This window comes from Nerophis lumbriciformis, linkage group LG24, assembly GCF_033978685.3.
Source record: "Nerophis lumbriciformis linkage group LG24, RoL_Nlum_v2.1, whole genome shotgun sequence".
Taxonomy (NCBI): Eukaryota; Metazoa; Chordata; class Actinopteri; order Syngnathiformes; family Syngnathidae; genus Nerophis; species Nerophis lumbriciformis.
The window spans coordinates 35,368,043-35,392,754 of record NC_084571.2 but is presented as its reverse complement, the minus strand read 5'-3'; the positions used below and the strand labels follow the sequence as shown (position 1 = coordinate 35,392,754).

At 39.2% G+C, this 24,712-nt stretch overlaps 1 non-coding gene across 1 annotated transcript; it reads right to left on the bottom strand.

Moving 5' to 3' along the window:
* Positions 1–6,559: 6,559 nt before the first annotated feature.
* trnae-cuc (transfer RNA glutamic acid (anticodon CUC)) lies at positions 6,560–6,631 on the bottom strand. Its single transcript has one exon. It is a non-coding gene; the product is annotated as a tRNA-Glu (tRNA).
* Between the last annotated feature and the right edge of the window lie 18,081 nt (positions 6,632–24,712).

Sequence of the window (24,712 nt, the reverse complement as noted above, 5' to 3'; positions counted from 1 at the left end):
GGCGATTGAACCAATCACATGGCCTGTATCTACTTGGCACTTCCTGTTTATCTTTTTTTTTTTTTTTTTAAATAAACCTTTATTTATAATATACACATTTACATATAATCAAATAAACAATAATGATCAAAACATGTAGATAAACAGTACAAAACAGTAAAGTAATTAAAATTGAATGCAATATATACACTATATTGTCAAAAGTATTTGGCCACCTGCCAGGGTTGAAATCACGTGACCAGAGGCACATCCGGGCACTTCTGGGTTTCAGACTCGAGCCCCGTTAGGCTACTGTTTATTTATCTGAATCAGTCAAGAGGCAAATATAAAAGCGACCATGAAAATATGTTTTAAATGGGATGGAGTGGATGTATACACTCTTTAGAAAAATATATTTTTGAAAGATTTAAATCACATGTGTCAAACTCAAGGCCCACCACCTCATTCTATGTGGCCTGCAAAGGCCTGCAATTACCATGCATCTATTTGTTTCTAAATGTAATCAACTTTCCATTTTGACAGAAAAAAATACACTGTACTGTATGCAATTTCATATTTTAAACTAATTCTAATATTGCAACAAATATTATACAATCACACATTCCAAACATCAAAATAAGTACTTAAATATCTGCTTGATTCATGATTTTGAAACAACCTATCCATCAAGTTGTACAAACCCCGTTTCCATATGAGTTGGGAAATTGTGTTTGATGTAAATATAAACGGAATACAATGATTTGCAAATCATTTTCAACCCATATTCAGTTGAGTATGCTACAAAGACAAGATATTTGATGTTCAAACTCATAAACTTTATTTTTTTTGCCAATAATAATTAACTTAGAATTTCATGGTTGCAGCACGTGCCAAAGTAGTTGGGAAAGGGCATGTTCACCACTGTGTTACATGGCCTTTCTTTTTAACAACACTCTGTAAACGTTTGGGAACTGAGGAGACACATTTTTGAAGCTTCTCAGGTGGAATTCTTTCCCATTCTTGCTTGATGTACAGCTTAAGTTGTTCAACAGTCCGGGGGTCTCCGTTGTGGTATATTAGGCTTCATAATGCACCACACATTTTCAATGGGAGACAGGTCTGGACTACAGGCAGGCCAGTCTAGAACCCGCACTCTTTTACTATGAAGCCACGTTGATGTAACACGTGGCATGGCATTGTCTTGCTGAAATAAGCAGGGGCGTCCATGGTAACGTTGCTTGGATGGCAACATATGTTGCTCCAAAACCTGCATGTACCTTTCAGCATTAATGGCGCCTTCACAGATGTGTAAGTTACCCATGTCTTGGGCACTAATACACCCCCATACCATCACACATGCTGGCTTTTCAACTTTGCGCCTATAACAATCCGGATTGTTCTTTTCCTCTTTGGTCCGGAGGACACGACGTCCACAGTTTCCAAAAACAATTTGAAATGTGGACTCGTCAGACCACAGAACACTTTTCCACTTTGTATCAGTCCATCTTAGATGAGCTCAGGCCCAGCGAAGCCGACTGCGTTTCTGGGTGTTGTTGATAAACGGTTTTCGCCTTGCATAGGAGAGTTTTAACTTACACTTACAGATGTAGCGACCAACTGTAGTTACTGACAGTGGGTTTCTGAAGTGTTCCTGAGCCCATGTGGTGATATCCTTTACACACTGATGTCGCTTGTTGATGCAGTACAGCCTGAGGGATCGAAGGTCACGGGATTTCTCCAGATTCTCTGAACCCTTTGATGATATTACGGACAGTAGATGGTGAAATCCCTAAATTCCTTGCAATAGCTGCTTGAGAAAGGTTTTTCTTAAACTGTTCAACAATTTGCTCACGCATTTGTTGACAAAGTGGTGACCCTCACCCCATCCTTGTTTGTGAATGACTGAGCATTTCATGGAATCTACTTTTATACCCAATCATGGCACCCACCTGTTCCCAATGTGCCTGTTCACCTGTGGGATGTTCCAAATAAGTGTTTGATGAGCATTCCTCAACTTTATCAGTATTTGTTGCCACCTTTCCCAACTTCTTTGTCACGTGTTGCTGGCATCAAATTCTAAAGTTAATGATTATTTGCAAAAAAAAAAAAAATGTTTATCAGTTTGAACATCAAATATGTTGTCTTTGTAGCATATTCAACTGAATATGGGTTGAAAATGATTTGCAAATCATTGTATTCCGTTTATATTTACATCTAACACAATTTTCCAACTCATATGGAAACGGGGTTTGTACAATGCCATCCATCCATCCATCTTCTTCCGCTTATCCGAGGTCGGGTCGCGGGGGCAGCAGCCTAAGCCCAGACTTCCCTCTCCCCAGCCACTTCGTCCAGCTCTTCCTGTGGGACCCCGAGGCGTTCCCAGGCCAGCCGGGAGACATAGTCTTCCCAACGTGTCCTGGGTCTTCCCCGCGGCCTCCTACCGGTCGGACGTGCCCTAAACACCTCCCTAGGGAGGCACTCGGGTGGCATCCTGACCAGATGCCCGAACCACCTCATCTGGCTCCTCTCGATGTGGAGGAGCAGCGGCTTTACTTTGAGCTCCTCCCGGATGGCAGAGCTTCTCACCCTATCTCTAAGGGAGAGCCCCGCCACCCGGCGGAGGAAACTCATTTCGGCCGCTTGTACCCGTGATCTTGTCCTTTCGGTCATAACCCAAAGCTCATGACCATAGGTGAGGATGGGAACGTAGATCGACCGGTAAATTGAGAGCTTTGCCTTCCGGCTCAGCTCCTTCTTCACCACAACGGACCGATACAGCGTCCGCATTACTGAAGACGCCGCACCGATCCGCCTGTCGATCTCACGATTCACTCTTCCCTCACTCGTGAACAAGACTCCGAGGTACTTGAACTCCTCCACTTGGGGCAAGATCTCCTCCCCAACCCGGAGATGGCACTCCACCCTTTTCCGGGCGAGAACCATGGACTCGGATTTGGAGGTGCTGATTCTCATCCCAGTCGCTTCACACTCGGCTGCGAACCGATCCAGTGAGAGCTGAAGGTCTTGGCCAGATGAAGCCATCAGGACCACATCATCTGCAAAAAGCAGAGACCTAATCCTGCAGCCACCAAACCAGATCCCCTCAACGCCTTGACTGCGCCTAGAAATTCTGTCCATAAAAGTTATGAACAGAATCGGTGACAAAGGGCAGCCTTGGCGGAGTCCAACCCTCACTGGAAACGTGTCCGACTTACTGCCGGCAATGCGGACCAAGCTCTGACACTGATCATACAGGGAGCGGACTGCCAAAATCAGACAGTCTGATACCCCATACTCTCTGAGCACTTCCCGAGGGACACGGTCGAATGCCTTCTCCAAGTCCACAAAACACATGTAGACTGGTTGGGCAAACTCCCATGCACCCTCAAGGACCCTGCCGAGAGTATAGAGCTGGTCCACAGTTCCACGACCAGGACGAAAACCACACTGTTCCTCCTGAATCCGAGGTTCGACTATCCGGCGTAGCCTCCTCTCCAGTACACCTGAATAGACCTTACCGGGAAGGCTGAGGAGTGTGATCCCACGATAGTTAGAACACACCCTCCTTTGTACAATGTAAAAATTATTTTTCGGTAAAAAACTAGTAGCTCAGTTGCCAGAATTTTACCGTAAAAACACGAAACCAAAAAATGGTGTAATATTGTTTTTCCTTTTACAGTAATACACGTGAAAACAACGACCGTAGGTTTTACAGTGAAACAGTGGTACTATTTACCCGTTTACATTTACAGTATGCATTGCACCTTTGAGTTGAACTTTGCTTACATTGCATGGTTAGCGGCTCCAGGCCTATAGACACAACATCACAACACCCTGGACAATGGGCATATGCACACACCCCCACCCCACGCCTTCACCACAGCTTGATTCCCCTTTCGGGTGATGGACGGCTGAGTAGCGCTTTTTAGCCTCCGTGGCTCCCACTCCCTCCCCTCTGTTGCAAGTTTTTGTGATTATATGTAACATGTTTACGTGTGCTATGGCTACGAGCAAAACACTTCGTCCACACTTCCCCATTTTTGCCGCATTTTAGTCGTTTGATATTTCTGATTGATTACAAAAGTTTAAGGAGACTGTCACGCAAAGAAACAAGGTAGGAGTCAACCTTTTACATACGCTTAATAGTCAATATTTTATCGTTTATACTTCATATTGCATTGTCGTCAGGGTCTGATGTGGGGCTGGGGGGGTTGTTAAAGTTGAAGTTATGCATTGTTTTAGTCTGTGATAGCTTCCTTAAATCAATGCAAACGGAAGTGGTATTTTGGATGCAAAAGATGATGTCACAATCTACGCTCTCTGCCTCGAAAATGTGGCTTTATCGCAGTTTGTACTTACTGTATTCTCAGGTGTTGGCAAACTACCCTCTTCAATTTAGCATGAAATTAATAAGGAGACTTAAACATTGCGATCGGCAATTACGTGTAGAAATAACTGCGTAAACGTATAGTTGGAAATTAGTGTAGTGATTTCGATATCAAATTGATTTAGATCCTTATTTAAATACATTATGTATATATTTTATTTATGTATATATATGTATATATATATATATATACTGTGTATAATAAAATAAATACAAACCCCGTTTCCATATGAGTTGGGAAATTGTGTTAGATGTAAATATTAACGGAATTTGCAAATCATTTTCAACCCATATTCAGTTGAATATGCTACAAAGACAACATATTTGATGTTCAAACTGATAACAGGCAAATTGGGAACAGGTGGGTGCCATGATTGGGTATAAAAGTAGATTCCATGAAATGCTCAGTCATTCACAAACAAGGATGGGGCGAGGGTCACCACTTTGTCAACAAATGTGTGAGCAAATTGTTGAACAGTTTAAGAAAAACCTTTCTCAAGCAGCTATTGTAAGGAATTTAGGGATTTCACCATCTACGGTCCATTATATCATCAAAGGGTTCAGAGAATCTGGAGAAATCACTGCACGTAAGCAGCTAAGCCCGTGACCTTCGATCCCTCAGGCTGTACTGCATCAACAAGCGACATCAGTGTGTAAAGGATATCACCACATGGGCTCAGGAACAATTCAGAAACCCACTGTCAGTAACTACAGTTGGTCGCTACATCTGTAAGTGCAAGTTGAAACTCTCCTGTGCAAGGCGAAAACCGTTTATCAACAACACCCAGAAACGTCGTCGGCTTCGCTGGGCCTGAGCTCATCTAAGATGGACTGATATAAAGTGGAAAAGTGTTCTGTGGTCTGACGAGTCCACATTTCAAATTGTTTTTGGAAACTGTGGACGTCGTGTCCTATGGACCAAAGAGGAAAAGAACCATCCGGATTGTTATAGGCGCAAAGTTGAAATGCCAGCATCTGTGATGGTATGGGGGTGTATTAGTGCCCAAGACATGGGTAACTTACACATCTGTGAAGGCGCCATTAATGCTGAAAGGTACATACAGGTTTTGGAGCAACACATGTTGCCATCCAAGCAACGTTACCATGGACGCCCCTGCTTATTTCAGCAAGACAATGCCAAGCCACGTGTTACATCAACGTGGCTTCATAGTAAAAAAGTGCGGGTACTAGACTGGCCTGCCTGTAGTCCAGACCTGTCTCCCATTGAAAATGTGTGGCGCATTATGAAGCCTAAAATACCACAACAGAGACCCCCGGACTGTTGAACAACTTAAGCTGTACATCAAGCAAGAATGGGAAAGAATTCCACCTGAGAAGCTTAAAAAATGTGTCTCCTCAGTTCCCAAACGTTTACTGAGTGTTGTTAAAAGGAAAGGCCATGTAACACAGTGGTGAACATGCCCTTTCTCAACTACTTTGGCACGTGTTGCAGCCATGAAATTCTAAGTTAATTATTATTTGCAAAAAAAAAAAGTTTATGAGTTTGAACATCAAATATCTTGTCTTTGTAGCATATTCAATTGAATATGGGTTGAAAAGGATTTGCAAATCATTGTATTCCGTTTATATTTACATCTAACACAATTTCCCAACTCATATGGAAACGGGGTTTGTATATATGCATCTGTACATTTTTCCTGTAATCCCAATTTTAATTTTATCAGCAGCCCCTGTTTCCACAACATGCTTTCTATACGTCAAAACTTATTGCAATGATACCTTATTTATTTGTTCTTTTCTAATTTCCTCTTCCAGCTGCACTGCTGGGTCGTTTGTGTTTATATGCTTTTCGAATTCCACTTTGGTAGTTTTTTATTATTTAATTTGACTCTAAATAAAAGACTGGCTTAATCATTGTTTCCATAACTTTGCCCAAATTTGAAGTCAATGCTATCGGCCGATAATCACCTGCCTCTTCTGGGTCTTTTCCGGGTTTGTACCAAATACAAATGTCTACTACAGAGGACACCGATTCCCAAATTAATTGTAATGGAAGAGTCAACTCCGAGGTCCTTAGCGCGCAGTAAATGTAGCATCTAAAACTTGATTTTACTTCTCATTTTACTTCTCATTAGTTGAATAACCATGCTGATACAATATTTTAGCTTTTTTACGTAGTAAATGATACCAAAAAAAGTCAGGACTGGCGGGCATATTCGCAAAAGGTAGTTCCCTGACCGGGAATCGAACCCGGGCCGCGGCGGTGAGAGCGCCGAATCCTAACCACTAGACCACCAGGGAGATGAAGTATTCGAACGATATATAAGTATATAATTTATTAATCTATGAGTGATTACCAATAATTATTACATAACAATGTAACAATAATAAACTTCAATAATAGTATTATCGAATGGATGGATGGGTTTATTTTACAAAGTACCGTACCTATTTGTCTCAACGTGCTGTTCTCATTGTGAACACAAGAGGGCGACAAATACCCGTATAGACGCCCTTTAAGAAGAGCAATATTTTTAGGTTTGATTTTGCTTTTGCTTTTGGATGCGAGTGTTTGAGTTTGAGTTTGAGTTTATTTCGAACATGCATGCATGCATACAACATGATACATCACAATTTCCAGTTTCTATATTCAACATGTTGATCTAAAATGTCAAAAGACACTTGAAATAGTTAAACTTGAAAGGGTTAATTTTCTTATCATAATATGCACAAAATTGAAATATTTTCTGATACAATACACTCATAGTTACAACTTCAGTAATAGCCTTTTATAGAAAAATTAAGCTCATAGTATTACCGTTTATTATTCAAAGTACCCTACTTACTTATATTAAAATGCTGTTCTCATTATAAACACAAGAGGGCGACAAATCACCGTATAGACGCCATTTAAAAAGAGCAATATTTAGGCTGGGCTTCACGGTGGCCAGGCCCGGCCCTAACCAATCTGGCGCCCTAGGCAAGATTTTAGGTGGCGCCCCCCCACATCGGCAGTGAAGTGTATATACTCACAAGAAACCGAATAGCTTTGTCTTTGACCTTTTTTTTTTTACTTAAAGAAAGCAAATTAACAATCAGAATAGTTAACAAGATAAAAAAAAATATGAATAAATAAATGAATGCAAAAATAAAAAATGAATATATGAAATACAATATTTTTTACATACATATTGCTTAATTAACATTAATGATGTGCACTTTAACAACTAGGCTTACAACTATACCTAATATATAAAGGGGTGGAAAAGTGACTATTACCTGCAGGGCAAACATTAGCTAACCAGAAGGCAATAACAATGTAAACAAAAACCCCCTGCTTAAAAGATCTAATACAAATGTCCCTGAGGTATGTATGGTGGGAGTACTGTAATTACCTAACGTTACATTATTATTTTCCATAACAATTTAGCCCCCTCCACAATATTAACCCGACGTTAAAACAGAACTAGCTATTTATTGATTAGCAATTGCCGAATCATGTAACATTAGCTTAATGCTAAAAAGCCAGGTTACTATCACATTCTGTAACGGCCAAATAATTTCATGTAGGCTAACGTTACCTACCTGCTACCTCTGTCTTTTCTCGTTACTCCTCCTCTTCTTTTCTTTTTTTTCTTCCCTGGGCACCTGACAGTTTTGGCCGTTTTGACATCTTCTGTTGATTTTTTGATGTGGTGACGTCCAAAAAGAGTCATGATACGGGAAGGGAGGGGGCGCACCGTGCGGGGGGAAAGGGGGGTCGGGGAGGGGGGCGTAATGTTGTAACAAATAATATTTCTATTATACAGGCTTTACTTTGCATTTTAATTAACGTGGGATTATTTTTTGTATTTAGAAATAATAGTACCAACTTTTTTTTTTTTTCTCCAACATTTGTGGCACTGGCGTGGCGACCCCTGATGGACGGCGCCCTTAGCATTTGCCTATACGGCCTATGCCACGGGCCGGCCCTGACTGTGGCAGAAGGGTTAGTGCATCTGCCTCACAATACGAAGGTCCTGAGTAGTCTTGGGTTCAATCCCGGGCTCGGGATCTTTCTGTGTGGAGTTTGCATGTCCTCCCCGTGACTGCGTGGGTTCCCTCCGGGTACTCCGGCTTCCTCCCACTTCCAAAGACATGCACCTGGGGATAAGTTGATTGGCAACACTAAATTGGCCCTAGTGTGTGGATGTGAGTGTGCATGTTGTCTGTCTATCTGTGTTGGCCCTGCGATGAGGTGGCGACTTGTCCAGGGTGTACGCCGCCTTCCGCCCGATTGTAGCTGAGATAGGCTCCAGCGCCCCCCGCGACCCCAAAGAGAATAAGCGGTAGAAAATGGATGGATGGATGGAATATTTAGGCTTGATTGTGCTTCTGATTTTGCTGCGAGAGTTGATCTGAAATGTCAAAAGAAAGTTGAAATAGCCATTAGGGTTAATTTGCTTATCATAATGACAAAACTGAGGTATTTTCTGATATAATACACTCATAATTACAACTTTAGTAATAACCTATTATACAAAAATAAAGCTCATAGTATTATCGTTTATTACGTAGTTACTTGTATTAAAATACTGTTCTCATTATAAACACCAGAGGGTGACATATATATATATACCGTATATACGCCCTTTAAGAAAAGCAATATTTAGGTTTGATTTTGCTTCTGATTTTGAATGCGAGTGTTTGAGTTTGAGTTTATTTGGAACATGCATGCATACAACATGATACATCACAATTGCCAGTTTCTCTATTCAACATGTTGATCCAAAATGTCAAAAGAAAGTTGAAATAGTCATTAGGGTTAATTTGCTTATCATAATATTTACACAACTGAGGTATTTTCTGATACAATACACTCACAATTACAACTTCAGTAGTAGCCTACTATACAAAAATAAAGCTCATAGTATTATCGTGTATTATTCAAAGTACTCTATTTACTTATATTAATATTTTTTGATTGAGACATTTATTGACATCTTAAATAATTGAATCCATGCAATGCTTTAAAAAGGCAAATGGATGGCACAAAAACCCAAAAGGCCAATATGCTGTTCTCATTATACACACAAGAGGGCGACAAATCACCATATATACGCTCTTTTACAAAAAAGGCACTGATTTGGCCCTGATTTCTCATTTTGGATGCTTGCGCTACTCTGATATTTTAAATGAAAGTTGAAATAGTCTCATGGTTAACTTGCTTATCATAATATTTACAAAAGGGAGGTCTTGTCTGATATGATTTATTAATAATTACTATTTCAGTAGTATTCTATTATACAAAAATAAAGCTCAGTATTATCGTTTATTATTCAAAGTATCCTACTTACTTATATTAATATGCTGTTCTCATTATAAACACAAGAGGGCGACAAATCACTGTATAGACGCCCTTTAAGAAGAGCAATATTTAAGCTTGATTTTGCTGCGAGAGTTGATCTGAAATGTCAAAAGAAAGTTGAAATAAACATTAGGGTTAATTTTCTTATAAAAATTTCAAAATTGAAGTATTTTCTGATATTATACACTCAGAATTACTACTTCAGTAATAGCCTATTATACAAAAATAAAGCTCAAAATATTTTTGTTTATTATTCAGAGTACCCTACTTACTCATATTAATATGCTGTTCTCACTATAAACACAAGAGGGCGACAAATCACCCTATAGACGCCCTTTAAGAAGAGCAATATTTAGGCTTGATTTTGCTGCGAGAGTTGATCTGAAATGTCAAAAGAAAGTTGAAATAAACATTAGGGTTAATGTTCTTATAATATTTACAAAACTGAGGTATTTTCTGATACAATACACTCATAATTACAACTTCAGTAATAGCCTATTATACAAAAATAAAGCTAAAAATATTTTCGTTTATTATTCAAAGTACCCTACTTACTATATTAATATGCTGTTCTCACTATAAACACAAGAGGGCGACAAATCACCCTATAGACGCCCTTTAAGAAGAGCAATATTTAGGCTTGATTTTGCTGCGAGAGCTGATCTGAAATGTCAAAAGAAAGTTGAAATAGCCATTAGGGTTAATGTTCTTATAATATTTACAAAACTGAGGTATTTTCTGATACAATACACTCATAATTACAACTTCAGTAATAGCCTATTATACAAAAATAAAGCTAAAAATGTTTTCGTTTATTATTCAAAGTATCCTACTTACTATATTAATATGCTGTTCTCACTATAAACACAAGAGGGCGACAAATCACCGTATAGACGCCCTTTAAGAAGAGCAATATTTAGGCTTGATTTTGCTGCGAGAGTTGATCTGAAATGTCAAAAGAAAGTTGAAATAACCATTAAGGTTAATGTTCTTATAATATTTACAAAACTGAGGTATTTTCTGATACAATACACTCATAATTACAACTTCAGTAATAGACTAATATACAAAAATAAAGCTCATAGTATTATCGTTTATTATTCAGAGTACCCTACTTACTTATATTAATATGCTGTTCTCATTATAAACACAAGAGGGCGACAAATCACTGTATAGACGCCCTTTAAGAAGAGCAATATTTAAGCTTGATTTTGCTGCGAGAGTTGATCTGAAATGTCAAAAGAAAGTTGAAATAAACATTAGGGTTAATTTTCTTATAAAAATTTCAAAATTGAAGTATTTTCTGATATTATACACTCAGAATTACTACTTCAGTAATAGCCTATTATACAAAAATAAAGCTCAAAATATTTTTGTTTATTATTCAGAGTACCCTACTTACTCATATTAATATGCTGTTCTCACTATAAACAGAAGAGGGCGACAAATCACCCTATAGACGCCCTTTAAGAAGAGCAATATTTAGGCTTGATTTTGCTGCGAGAGTTGATCTGAAATGTCAAAAGAAAGTTGAAATAAACATTAGGGTTAATGTTCTTATAATATTTACAAAACTGAGGTATTTTCTGATACAATACACTCATAATTACAACTTCAGTAATAGCCTATTATACAAAAATAAAGCTAAAAATATTTTCGTTTATTATTCAAAGTACCCTACTTACTATATTAATATGCTGTTCTCACTATAAACACAAGAGGGCGACAAATCACCCTATAGACGCCCTTTAAGAAGAGCAATATTTAGGCTTGATTTTGCTGCGAGAGCTGATCTGAAATGTCAAAAGAAAGTTGAAATAGCCATTAGGGTTAATGTTCTTATAATATTTACAAAACTGAGGTATTTTCTGATACAATACACTCATAATTACAACTTCAGTAATAGCTTATTATACAAAAATAAAGCTAAAAATGTTTTCGTTTATTATTCAAAGTATCCTACTTACTATATTAATATGCTGTTCTCACTATAAACACAAGAGGGCGACAAATCACCGTATGGACGCCCTTTAAGAACAGAAATATTTAGGCTTGATTTTGCTGTGAGAGACGATTGATTGATTGATTGAGACTTTTATTAGTAGGTTGCACAGTTCAGTACATATTCCGTACAATTGACCACTAAATGGTAACACCCCAATAAGTTTTTCAACTTGTTTAAGTCGGGGTCCACTTAAATTGATTCATGATACAGATATATACTATCATCATAATAAAGTCATCACACAAGATAATCACATTGAATTATTTACATTATTTACAATCCGAGTTGATCTGAAATGTCAAAGGAAAGTTGAAATAGCCATTAAGGTTAATTTTCTTGTAAAATTTACAAAATTGAAGTATTTTCTGATATTATACACTCATAATTACTACTTCGGTAATAGACTACTATGTTTGTCGTTTAAATTAAAGTAAGGCGCTTACTTATTGTAACGTGCTTTACTCATTATGGACACAAGAGGGCGACAATTTACCGTTTTTTTTTAGACAATTCACGTTTTGACAATGGCACTGAATTGGGCTTGATTTTACTTCTCATTTTTAATGTGTGTTGTGGTGATCTGACATTTTAAACAAAAAGTTGATATGATCATGAGATTTACAAAATAGAGCACAGAGTCGTTAATGCACGTGTTGTTTAGTGCATAATGAGTCATGTGACCTCGTTCCTATTGTACGCTGCAGAGCTGAGGCCCAATGTTGTCTGAGGCTCAGACAAACACTTTACATGTCACAATAGGCAACACATGTCATTTGCATACGGCCTTATTAATGCTAAGCCATGATGACACACTCTTAATAGGACTAATAAACCTCCTGTTGTCCACTTTATGGTAATGATACACAAATAAAGTGTTTGAGCTCAACTGTGTAAGCACTTTTCTCTTAATGTTGCACTTGCAACTTTATTCTGAAAAATGTTTTCCTGCTTTCCTGGAGTTTGCTCTCACAATGGGCAAGAGCGGGAGGCTGTTCTCCAAATAACAGACACCCCAGGGAGTCGTACAGCCCACAGACTGTTTTCTCGGGGGCAGAGGTCTCATCCTGCTCGCTCCCCCAGACCAGAAAATGTCCACAACGCCCTCGGTCTTGTGACCGCAAGCTTTGCTTTTGCATATTTCAACGACAAAAGATGAACATGCAAAACTACAAAACTACAAAACCAGTAAAATTGGTAAATAAAAACAGAATACAATGATTTGCAAATCCTTTTCAACTTATATTCAATTGAATAGACTGCAAAGACAAGATATTTATGTTCAAACTGAGAAACTTCCTTTTTTTTTTTGCAAATAATAATTAACTTAGAATTTAATGGCAGCAACACATTGCAAAAAAGTTGTCACAGGGGCATTTTTACCACTGTGTTACATGGCCTTTCCTTTTAACAACACTCAGTAAACGTTTGGGAACTTTTTAAGCTTCTCAGGTGGAATTCTTTCCCATTCTTGCTTGATGTACAGCTTAAGTTGTTCAACAGTCCGGGGGTCTCCGTTGTGGTATTTTAGGCTTCATAATGCGCCACACATTTTCAATGGGAGACAGGTCTGGACTACAGGCAGGCCAGTCTAGTACCCACACTCTTTTACTAAGAAGCCACGCTGTTTTAACACGTGGCTTGGCATTGTCTTGCTGAAATAAGCAGGGGCGTCCATGACAACATTGCTTGGATGGCAACATATGTTGCTCCAAAACCTGTATGTACCTTTCAGCATTAATGGTGCCTTCACAGATGTGTAAGTTACCCATGTCTTGGGCACTAATACACCCCCATACCATCACACATGCTGGCTTTTCAACTTTGCGCCTAGAACAATCCGGGTGGTTCTTTTCCTCTTTGGTCCGGAGGACACGACTTCCACAGTTTCCAAAAACAATTTGAAATGTGGACTCGTCAGACCACAGAACACTTTTCCACTTTGCATCAGTCCATCGTAGATTAGCTCGGGCCCAGTGAAGCCGGCGGCGTTTCTGGGTGTTGTTGATAAATGGCTTTGGTTTTGCATAGTAAGAGTTTTAACTTACAGATGTAGCAACCAACTGCAGTTACTGACAGTGGGTTTCTGAAGTGTTCCTGAGCCCATGTGGTGATATCCTTTACACACTGATGTCGCTTTTTGATGCGGTACCGCCTGAGGGATCGAAGGTCCGTAATATCATCGCTTACGTGCAGTGATTTCTCCAGATTCTCTGAACCTTTTGATGATATTACGGACCGTAGATGGTGAAATCCCTAAATTCCTTGCAAAAGCTGGTTGAGAAATGTTGTTCTTAAACTGTTCAACAATTTGCTCACGCAATTTATCAGTCAACAATAGATCTTAATTTGAAGAAAAATATCATTATATGCAAGGAAAGTGAAAGTGTTCTTTGCGATGCTAATCCAATCGCATTGCCTATAGCAGTGTTTTTCAACCACTGTGCCGCGGCACACTAGACACAGTCTGGTGTGCCGTGGGAGATTATCTAATTACACATATTTGGGTTAAAAACATTTTTTGCAAAGCAGTAATTATAGTCTGCAAATGATGTGTTGTTGTTGAGTGTCGTGCTGTCTAGAGCTCGGCAGAATAACCGTGTAATACTCTTCCATATCAGTAGGTGGCAGCCGGTAGCTAATTGCTTTGTAAAGGCAGGTAAAAAGGTGTTTTATGCTTAAACCAAAAATAAACAAAAGGTGAGTGCCGCTAAGAAAAGGCATTGAAGCTTAGGGAAGGCTATGCAGAACGAAAGTAAAACTGAACTGGCTACAAAGTAAACAAAAACAGAATGCTGGACGACAGCAAAGACTTACTGTGGAGCAAAGACGGCGTCCACAATGTACATCCATACATGACATGACTATCAACAATGTCCCCACAAAGAAGGATAAAAACAACTGAAATATTCTTGATTGCTAAAACAAAGTAGATGCGGGAATTATAAGACATGAAACTGCTACAGGAAAATACCAAAAAAAGAGAAAAAGCCACCAAAATAGGAGCGCAAGACAAGAACTAAAACACTACACACAGGAAAACAGCAAAAAAGTCCAAATAAGTCAGGGTGTGATGTGACAGGTGGTGACAGTACATCTACTTTGAGACAAGAGCTATAGTGATGCATGCTTGGTTATGCTTTAAATTAATATCCAACAATTGCGACAACGACTTTTTACTGTCAACTGAGTTTATGATTTCTGCGGGTGGTGTGCCTCCGGATTTTTTCAATGCAAATGGGGCGGGGCTAAGAGGGGAAGAGTATATTTACAGCTAGAATTCACCAAGTCAAGTATTTCTCATATATATATATATATATATATATATATATATATATATATATATATAAGAAATACTTGACTTTCAGTGAATTCTAGCTATATATATATATTTTATTATATATATATATATATATATATATATATATATATATATATATATATATATATATATATATACATACATACATACATATATATATATATATATATATATATATATATATATATATATATAAATAAAAGAAATACTTGAATTTCAGTGTTCATTTATTTACACATATACACACACATAACACTCATCTACTCATTGTTGAGTTAAGGGTTGAAATCCTTGTTCTATTCTCTGTCACTATTTTTCTAGCCATGCCGAACACCCTTTCGCAGGTACCCAGAAAGGTTTCGAGTACCACCAAAAAAACTGAATCTCTGAAGACAGTATACAAATCTGTGTTAAAGATGTACAAATACTGTTTGTATAATAAGCATGTTATTTTTTTTTTTTACAAATGAGGGTTAAGAGTTCAGTACTAAAAAAAAAAGAGAAAAGAATGTGGCTTAAGTACCGTTTTTTAATTGAGCTGCTGCATTTTTTGGTTGGGTTGTTTATTTATTTTGAGTAACTTCTATACATTTCTAAAAGGGGAGGAATGTAATAGTGATCTATGTTTGTCTGTTGCCATCTCCTGGTGAATGTTGGCTATAGCGTACCGGGGTTACTTTTTGGTTGGCCAACGATTTACGTGGTGTTGCGCACCTGATGGGCGTGGCTTCCAGCTCCGCCTGAATTTCGGGAGATTTTCGGGAGAAAATTTGTCCCGGGAGGTTTTCGGGAGAGGCGCTGAATTTCGGGAGTCTCCCGGAAAATCCGGGAGGGTTGGCAAGTATGATATGTGTAAATAAATGAACACTGAAATTCAAGTATTTCTTTTATTCATATATATATATATATATATATATATATATATATATATATATATATATATATAAAATAAATATATATTTATAGCTAGAATTCACTGAAAGTCAAGTATTTCTTATATATATATATATATATATATATATATATATATAAAATCTCCTGATGATTGAGGGTACCCCCCCTCATGAAACAGGCCTGTAGAGATGAAATAGTCTTGTGATTTTTTCCCCACACATACATATATATATATATATATATATATATATATATATATATATATATATATATATATATATATATATATATATATATATATATATCCATCCATCCATCCACCCATTTTCTACCGCTTATTCCCTTCGGGGTCGCGGGTATATATATATATATATATATATATATGAAATACTTGACTTGGTGAATTCTAGCTGTAAATATACTCCTCCCCTCTTAACTCAAAACCGAACTCATGCATATCGGCGATGGACCAGACCCACCACCCTTCTTATTTGAGGATACCCCTGTCCACTTTGTCCCTACCATCAGATACCTCGGCTCGACAGTCACCAACACCGGCGACCTCAAACGAGAGGTGGACCGCCGTCGCGCCCTTGCAGCCTCCGTCATGCAGTCCCTGTGGAGACCGTTGTGGCGACACCGGCACATATCTCGGGACACCAAGTTGAGGGTCTACAATTCCTCTGTCATCTCTGTCCTTCTGTACAGCTCGGAAACATGGCCGCTGAATAACATCCTAGCGGCCAGGCTAGATGGCTTTGATTCCAGAGCCCTCAGGAGGATAGAAGGCATCACGTGGAGCCAGCATGTCACCAACAAGACCCTAAGAGAGCTAACCCAACAGCTCCCAGCCTCTCGCCTCGCAGCAATGCGGCGAGTGCGCTGGTATGGCCATGTCATCCGCCTGCCGGGGGAACACCCCACGCGCAAAATCCTGGACTTCAACCCGCAGCGAGCTGGCTGGAGACGCCCTAGAGGCGCCCCCAGGACTCGCTGGCTGGATGTATTAGCCCAGGACCTTAAGGCCTGCAATGTGACTATGGCACAAGCTCAACACCTTGCCCACAACAGACCCAGATGGAGAGACCTGGTTGCTATGGTCGGCTCTACGCGCCCTGAAGTGCAAGAGGACTAAGTAAGTAAGTACCACCAACCCCCACCCCAACCACGCCCCCCGCCCCCACCCCCAGCTCCCGAAATTGGAGGTCTCAAGGTTGGCAAGTATGCTATAGTATCATAGTACAGACCTTCTGTTGGGTTGTAACCTGTGCTATGCTAGCGGCGTTCAGGCAGTTGAAGGGTGAACAGATGGAGACCAGCAGGAAAAAAAACAAAAACTTACCGACTAACTTTCACTGCTTAAAGTGAGAGACTGTGGGGTCAGAAACTCCACATCTGGACTTGTCATCAACTTCTGATGACGCCTGAATAATATGCACGTTTGCTATTTGAAGTGCTGCATGTAAGTGATATGTGAGATATGTTAAATAAGCGTGTCAAGATGTATGCGTTGAAAGGTCAAAGGTGCTGGTCACAGTTGTCGGTGTCATAAGTGATTGGAAGTACTTCACCAGATGTCAACAAAACAACCTTTGCTGGACGCTCCTTCACCTGAATCAACTAGCAACCATTCAGCATTTCCACGGTCAAGCGAGCTGATGCTTACATCAAAACTGTGTTTAATCTCAATTTGACTGACGACCTCAGTTTCCAGCAAGGTCTGGAAAGCAGCTCTGACGAGTGTTCTAGAACTTTATGATGGATGGCAGTAGACTAGACAAGACTTCTGAAAAACTAACCCTAACATGAATCCAGCCCAGAACCCCTAAACCTAATCAATACCCCGCACAAACGCTAAACCCAGACTAATAAGTATTCAATATCAATGCATGCCAGTGACGTGCGGTGAGGTTGATGGCTGGTGAGGCACTGACTTCATCACAGTCAGATTTACAAACATATGAACCCTAAAGAGTATCTTATTCACCATTTGATTGGCAGCAGTTAACGGGTTATGTTTAAAAGCTCATACCAGCATTCTTCCCTGCTTGGCACTCAGCATCAAGGGTTGGAATTGGGGGTTAAATCACCAAAAATGATTTCTCGGGCGCGGCGCCGCTGCTGCCCACTGCTCCCCTCACCTCCCAGGGGGTGACCAAGGGGATGGGTCAAATGCAGAGGACAAATTTCACCACACCTAGTGTGTGTGTGACAATCATTGCTACTTTAACTTAACTTTAACTTTACACATACAAACTGTAGCACACAAAAAAGCACATTTAATTAAAAAAAAACGTTATTATGGTCTTACCTTTACTTATAAATGAAGTCCACAACTAAAGCCCTCACTTGAACTTTCCACGTGCAAGATTGAATCTATTTTAAAAAAGTGTAACCGAGGGTTTATAAATGTCGCCTATACTGTATGAAACTACAAAATAACAAACACGGAGGCTCCAGTTTACACGAGGACCACTTTATTTACCTTCTTTCAAAAACCTCCGCAACGTGTCGTCACTTCCGCTCTTAGCGCCTTCAAAATAAGAGCTCAAGGCATATACTGTATAACAGCGCATAACAGGAACTTAACATCACAAAGAGGAAAGCCCATGAAAATAGGTTACAAAAGTTATTTAATAAGAAGCCAAAAAGTGCAAAAACACTAATGTTCGTGTTGGAGGAGTTGTGAATTAGGTACACCTGCAGTCTGCAGGTGTACTTAATGTTGTGGCCCTGCAGCCATTCACAACTCCTCCAACACGAACATTATTGTTTTTGCACTTTTTGGCTTCTTATGAAATAACTTTTTTAAATAGATTCAATCTTGCACGTGGAAAGTTTAAGTGTTTATCACTGAAGTCAACATGTCCTCCTAAAGCATGTTTAACTATTCCTTGTCCTCCAGTGATAATAATGAGCTAAATTTAACTCTGTCTCTGCATGATTCCTTGTTTCTAGTCTGTTTAATAAATGTCAGTGTTTGAACCTGACATCTTCCCATCTTTGTTCACATTCAATGACTCTCTTAGAAGTCAACATGTCCTCCTAAAGCATGTTTAACTATTCCTTGTCCTCCAGTGATAATAATGAGCAAAATTTAACTATGTCTCTGCATGATTCCTTGCTTCTAGTCTGTTTAATAAATGTCTGTAATTGAACCTGACATCTTCCCATCTTTGTTCACATTCAATGGCTCTCTTAGAAGTTAACATGTCCTCCTAATGTGTGCATTGTAGCATGTTTAACTATTCCTTGTCCTCCAGTGATAATAATGAGCAAAATGTAACTCTGTCTCTGCATGATTCCTTGCTTCTAGTCTGTTTAATATATGTCTGTGTTTGAAACTGACATCTTCCCATATTTGTTCACATTCAATGGCTCTCTTAGAAGTCAACATGTCCTCCTAAAGCATGTTTAACTATTCCTTGTCCTCCAGTGATAATAATGAGCAAAATTTAACTATGTCTCTGCATGATTCCTTGCTTCTAGTCTGTTTAATATATGTCAGTGTTTGAACCTGACATCTTCCCATCTTTGTTCACATTCAATGGCTCTCTTAGAAGTTAACATGTCCTCCCAATGTGTGCATTGTAGCATGTTTAACTATTCCTTGTCCTCCAGTGATAATAATGAGCAAAATGTAACTCTGTCTCTGCATGATTCCTTGCTTCTAGTCTGTTTAATATATGTCAGTGTTTAAACCTGACATCTTCCCATCTTTGTTCACATTCAATGACTCGCTTAGAAGTTAACATATCCTCCTAATGTGTGTATTGTAGCAGGTTTAAAAAATGTAACTCTGTCTCTGCATGATTCCTTGCTTCTAGTCTGTTTAATATATGTCAGTGTTTGAACCTGACATCTTGCCATCTTTGTTCACATTCAATGGCTCTCTTAGAAGTTAACATGTCCTCCTAAAGTGTGCATTGTAGCATGTTTAACTATTCCTTGTCCTCCAGTGATAACAATGAGCAAAATTTAACTCTGTCTCTGCATGATTCCTTGCTTCTAGTCTGTTTAATATATGTCAGTGTTTGAACCTGACATCTTCCCATCTTTGTTCATGTTCAATGGCTCTCTTAGAAGTTAACATATCCTCCTAATGTGTGTATTGTAGCAGGTTTAAAAAATGTAACTCTGTCTCTGCATGATTCCTTGCTTCTAGCCTGTTTAATAAATGTCACTGTTTGAACCTGACATCTTCCCATCTTTGTTCACATTCGATGGCTCTCTTAGAAGTTAACATGTCCTCCTAAAGTGTGCATTGTAGCATATTTAACTGTTCCTTGTCCACCAGTGATAATAAAACATGTAAGAAGCATAGTTTGTTTGCTCCCATGGAGGCGATGCTTGCTGACTTTGAAGTGGCTTTGCACTGTTGAGGGATGTTAGCTGCTAGCTCGCTAATGAGAATGCTACTTTGACAATGGGAGTCGCTTAATAATAAGTCTTTCTTGGCGTCTTTCATCCTTTGAGCTGGCGTTTAAAGTTGTGACAAAGGCGCAGTAAACTGTAACACTTCAGTGCCTGAAAAGGTAACAGGAGAAACTCCAAGGAAACGCCCCCGAGTCAACACAGCAACAGTTTGTGTCGCCGCCGAGGCAGAATTCACCACGGCAGATGGCGGGGCCCGGGTCCCCCCCCCCCGGGGGCCCTGAGGCAATGCTACACCCTGAGACCCAGATACCTAATCACACCCATTGAGTCTCTCACCTGCTGCTCAGGCTCGCTCACAATGTTATCTCATCTCCCTGACCTATTGTGGCTCCCATCGCTGATAATGACAGTGGAGGAAAGCCACCCAACGCCGGAGCGAGAGCTCCCCGGAGAGAGAGGCGGGATCATGGGAAACCTCGGAGTAATCCATCCCCGCTTCTTTGCCTCCTCTGATGGATCGCCTTTCTCATGGCAGGCCGCGTAGGTGTACACACCGCTTTGATTTTAGAAGGGTTACGTCTACTTTGCATGACAACAGTGAAGGTGTGATTCAAAACAGGGCTACCCAAACCTTTTTTTTTAATTGAGGGCCACAGACTGGGGGCCATTTTGGTAGTTTTCACCTTTAAAACCGTTACAATATACAAACCCTGTTTCCATATGAGTTGGGAAATTATGTAAGATGTAAATATAAACGGAATACAATGATTTGCAAATCCTTTTCAACCCATATTCAGTTGAATGCACTACAAAGACAAGATATTTGATGTTCAAACTCATAAACTTTATTTAAAAAAAAACAAAAAAAAAAACTTAGAATTTCATGGCTGCAACACGTGCCAAAGTAGTTGGGAAAGGGCATGTTCACCACTGTGTTACATCACCTTTTCTTTTAACAACACTCAATAAACGATTGGGAACTGAGGAAACTAATTGTTGAAGCTTTGAAAGTGGAATTCTCTCCCATTCTTGTTTTATGTAGAGCTTCAGTCGTTCAACAGTCCGGGGGTCGTATTTTACGCTTCATAATGCGCCACACATTTTCGATGGGAGACAGGTCTGGACTGCAGGCGGACCAGGAAAGTACGCGCACTCTTTTTTTACGAAGCCACGCTGTTGTAACAGGTGCTGAATGTGGCTTGGCATTGTCTTGCTGCAATAAGCAGGGGCGTCCAAGAAAAAGACGGCAGCATATGTTGTTCCAAAACCTGTATGTAAATTTCAGCATTAATGGTGCCTTCACAGATGTGTAAGTTACCCATGCCTTGGGCACTAATGCACCCCCATACCATCACAGATGCTGGATTTTCAACTTTGCATCGATAACAGTCTGGATGGTTCGCTTCCCCTTTGGTCCGGATGACACGATGTCGAATATTTCCAAAAACAATTTGAAATGTGGACTCGTCAGACCACAGAACACTTTTCCACTTTGCATGAGTCCATCTTAGATGATCTCGGGCCCAGAGAAGCCAGCGGCGTTCCTGGGTGTTGTTGATAAATGGCTTTCGCTTTGCATAGTAGAGCTTTAACTTGCACTTACAGATGTAGCGACAAACTGTATTTAGTGACAGTGGTTTTCTGAAGTGTTTCTGAGCCCATGTGGTGATATCCTTTAGAGATTGATGTCGGTTTTTGATACAGTGCCGTCTGAGGGATCGAAGGTCAGGGGCATTCAATGTTGGTTTCCGGCCATGCCGCTTATGTGGAGTGATTTCTCCAGATTCTCTGAACCTTTTGATGATATTATGGACCGTAATTGTTGAAATCCCTAAATTTCTTGCAATTGCACTTTGAGAAACGTTGTTCTTAAACTGTTCAACTATTTGCTCACACAGTTGTGGACAAAGGGGTGTACCTCGCCCCATCCTTTCTTGTGAAAGACTGAGCACTTTTTGGGAAGCTGTTTTTATACCCAATCATGGCACCCACCTGTTCCCAATTAGCCTGCACACCTGTGGGATGTTCCAAATAAGTGTTTGATGAGCATTCCTCAACTTTATCAGTATTTATTGCCACCTTTCCCAACTTCTTTGTCACGTGTTGCTGGCATCAAATTCTAAAGTTAATGATTATTTGCAAAAAAAAAAAAAAAAAATTATATGTTGTCTTTGTAGCACATTCAACTGAATATGGGTTGAAAATGTTTTGCAAATCATTGTATTCCGTTTATATTTACATCTAACACAATTTCCCAACTCATATGGAAACGGGGTTTGTACTAGTGTGGCCTGAATAGCCCTGCTGTAGTGTGTAGCATGCTGGGAATTATCTGTGCATGTGATGGAGGAATGCACAGTGCAGGGTTGAAATTCTACTGAATTTGCAATAAATCAGGTTGTTTTTGCTAATAATCATGCTGCAAGATCCAGCATGTTGCATTCAATGTTTATTCCCATTCATTCCCATGGAAAGTTTCCAACTTTGAATATTCCCGGAATTTGGCAACCCTACTCCTAACATTAGTATTCTAACAGCCATTATTTGTCAAGCAACAAAATATTTAACACCTGCAAAATCAACAAAAAAAGCTAGGATGCTAATATTTGAACGCTAATGATTGTGCCGTGGACCGCTACAGGCTGTAAATGCCCCCCCCCCAGACCAGACTTTGGACACCTCTGATCTAAACTGAAGATCATAAACCTTTGAGGATTTTTGCATGCAAGCATGTCTTCCAAAGCATTCTGAACACATCCTATAGGGGGCGCCACAAATGTCACTTACAGTCCCGTGACTCTTGTATTAGTTTATGTTTCATGCTCCATTGTTCTTATTGTGTGTAACACAGACACAAAAGGGGAGGAAGTGAACAGAAGTGTACACTGAATGGTTTCTGCGTGCAAAGAAACAAAAAAAAAAGTATTTTCCGGCCCTAAAGAGAGAACAATGAGATGAAAAACACCTCGTCACTGTCACTTTCCTTTGTAGTCACACTACGAGCATGGAAGTGTTATTTCACTACAGTCAGTCCAGATCTGGGCTGCATTTAAAGAAAGCTAAGGACCGGGGGCCTGACTTCTCACTTTACTATTATTTTTACTTATTTTATATAACTTCCGGAGAACCAGCAGGAGACGATGTATTCATTTTGTCAGAGTTACAGCTGTTTTTAAAGGACCTTCTGCAAAAAAAGCTATTCAAAGGTCATCTTAATGCATACTTGCCAACCTTGAGACCTCCGATTTCGGGAGGTGGGGGGAGGGGTGTGGGCGTGGTCGGGGTGGGACGGGGGCGTGGTCGGGGGCGTGGCTAAACGGGGAGGAGTATATTTACAGCTAGAATTCACCAAGTCAAGTATTTCATATACATATATATATATATATATATATATATATATATATATATATATATATATATATATATATAAGAAATACTTGACGTTCAGTGAATTCTAGCTATATATATATATATATATATATATATATATATATATATATAAGAAATACTTGACGTTCAGTGAATTCTAGCTATATATATATATATATATATATATATATATATATATGTATATATATAGATATGTATATGTATATATATATATATATTTTATTATTTATATATATAATATGTGTGTATATATATATATATATATATATTTATTTATTTTATTATTTATATATATATATATATATATATATATATATATATATATATATATATATAAAATAAATACTTGAATTTCAGTGTTCATTTATTTACACATATACACACACATAACACTCATCTACTCATTGTTGAGTTAAGGGTTGAATTGTCCATCCTTGTTCTATTCTCTGTCACTATTTTTCGAACCATGCTGAACACCCTCTCTGCTGATGCATTGCTGTGTGGCACGCACAAAAGTGCTTTCATCAAATGCACTAGATGGCAGTATTGTCCTGTTTAAGGGTGTCACAACATTGCTGTTTACGGCAGACAAACTGCTTTAAGGTATACAAAAAAGTGACTGCTGTTGTTGTGTGTTGTTGCCACGCTGGGAGGACGTTAATGAAACTGCCTAACAATAAACCCACATAAGAAACCAAGAACTCGCCCTCCATCATTCTATAGTTATAACATGATTGGGCAGGTATGCTTTTTTATATCGTGGAGGACCTGAGTCCGCCTGAATTTCGGGAGATTTTCGGGAGAAAATTTGTCCCGGGAGGTTTTCGGGAGAGGCGCTGAATTTCGGGAGTCTCCCGGAAAATCCGGGAGGGTTGGCAAGTATGTCTTAATGAGAGCGCTCTTGTGTTTTTAAGAATCTGCTTAAAACTAGGCCTAATCAACCAGTAGTTAATTTGCCCAAATGACGAAAAAAAGGGGAACCTAAAATCGAACCTCGAGGAACACCGATAGTATAAGTAAATACGTTGAACAAATGCCTGCATATGAAGT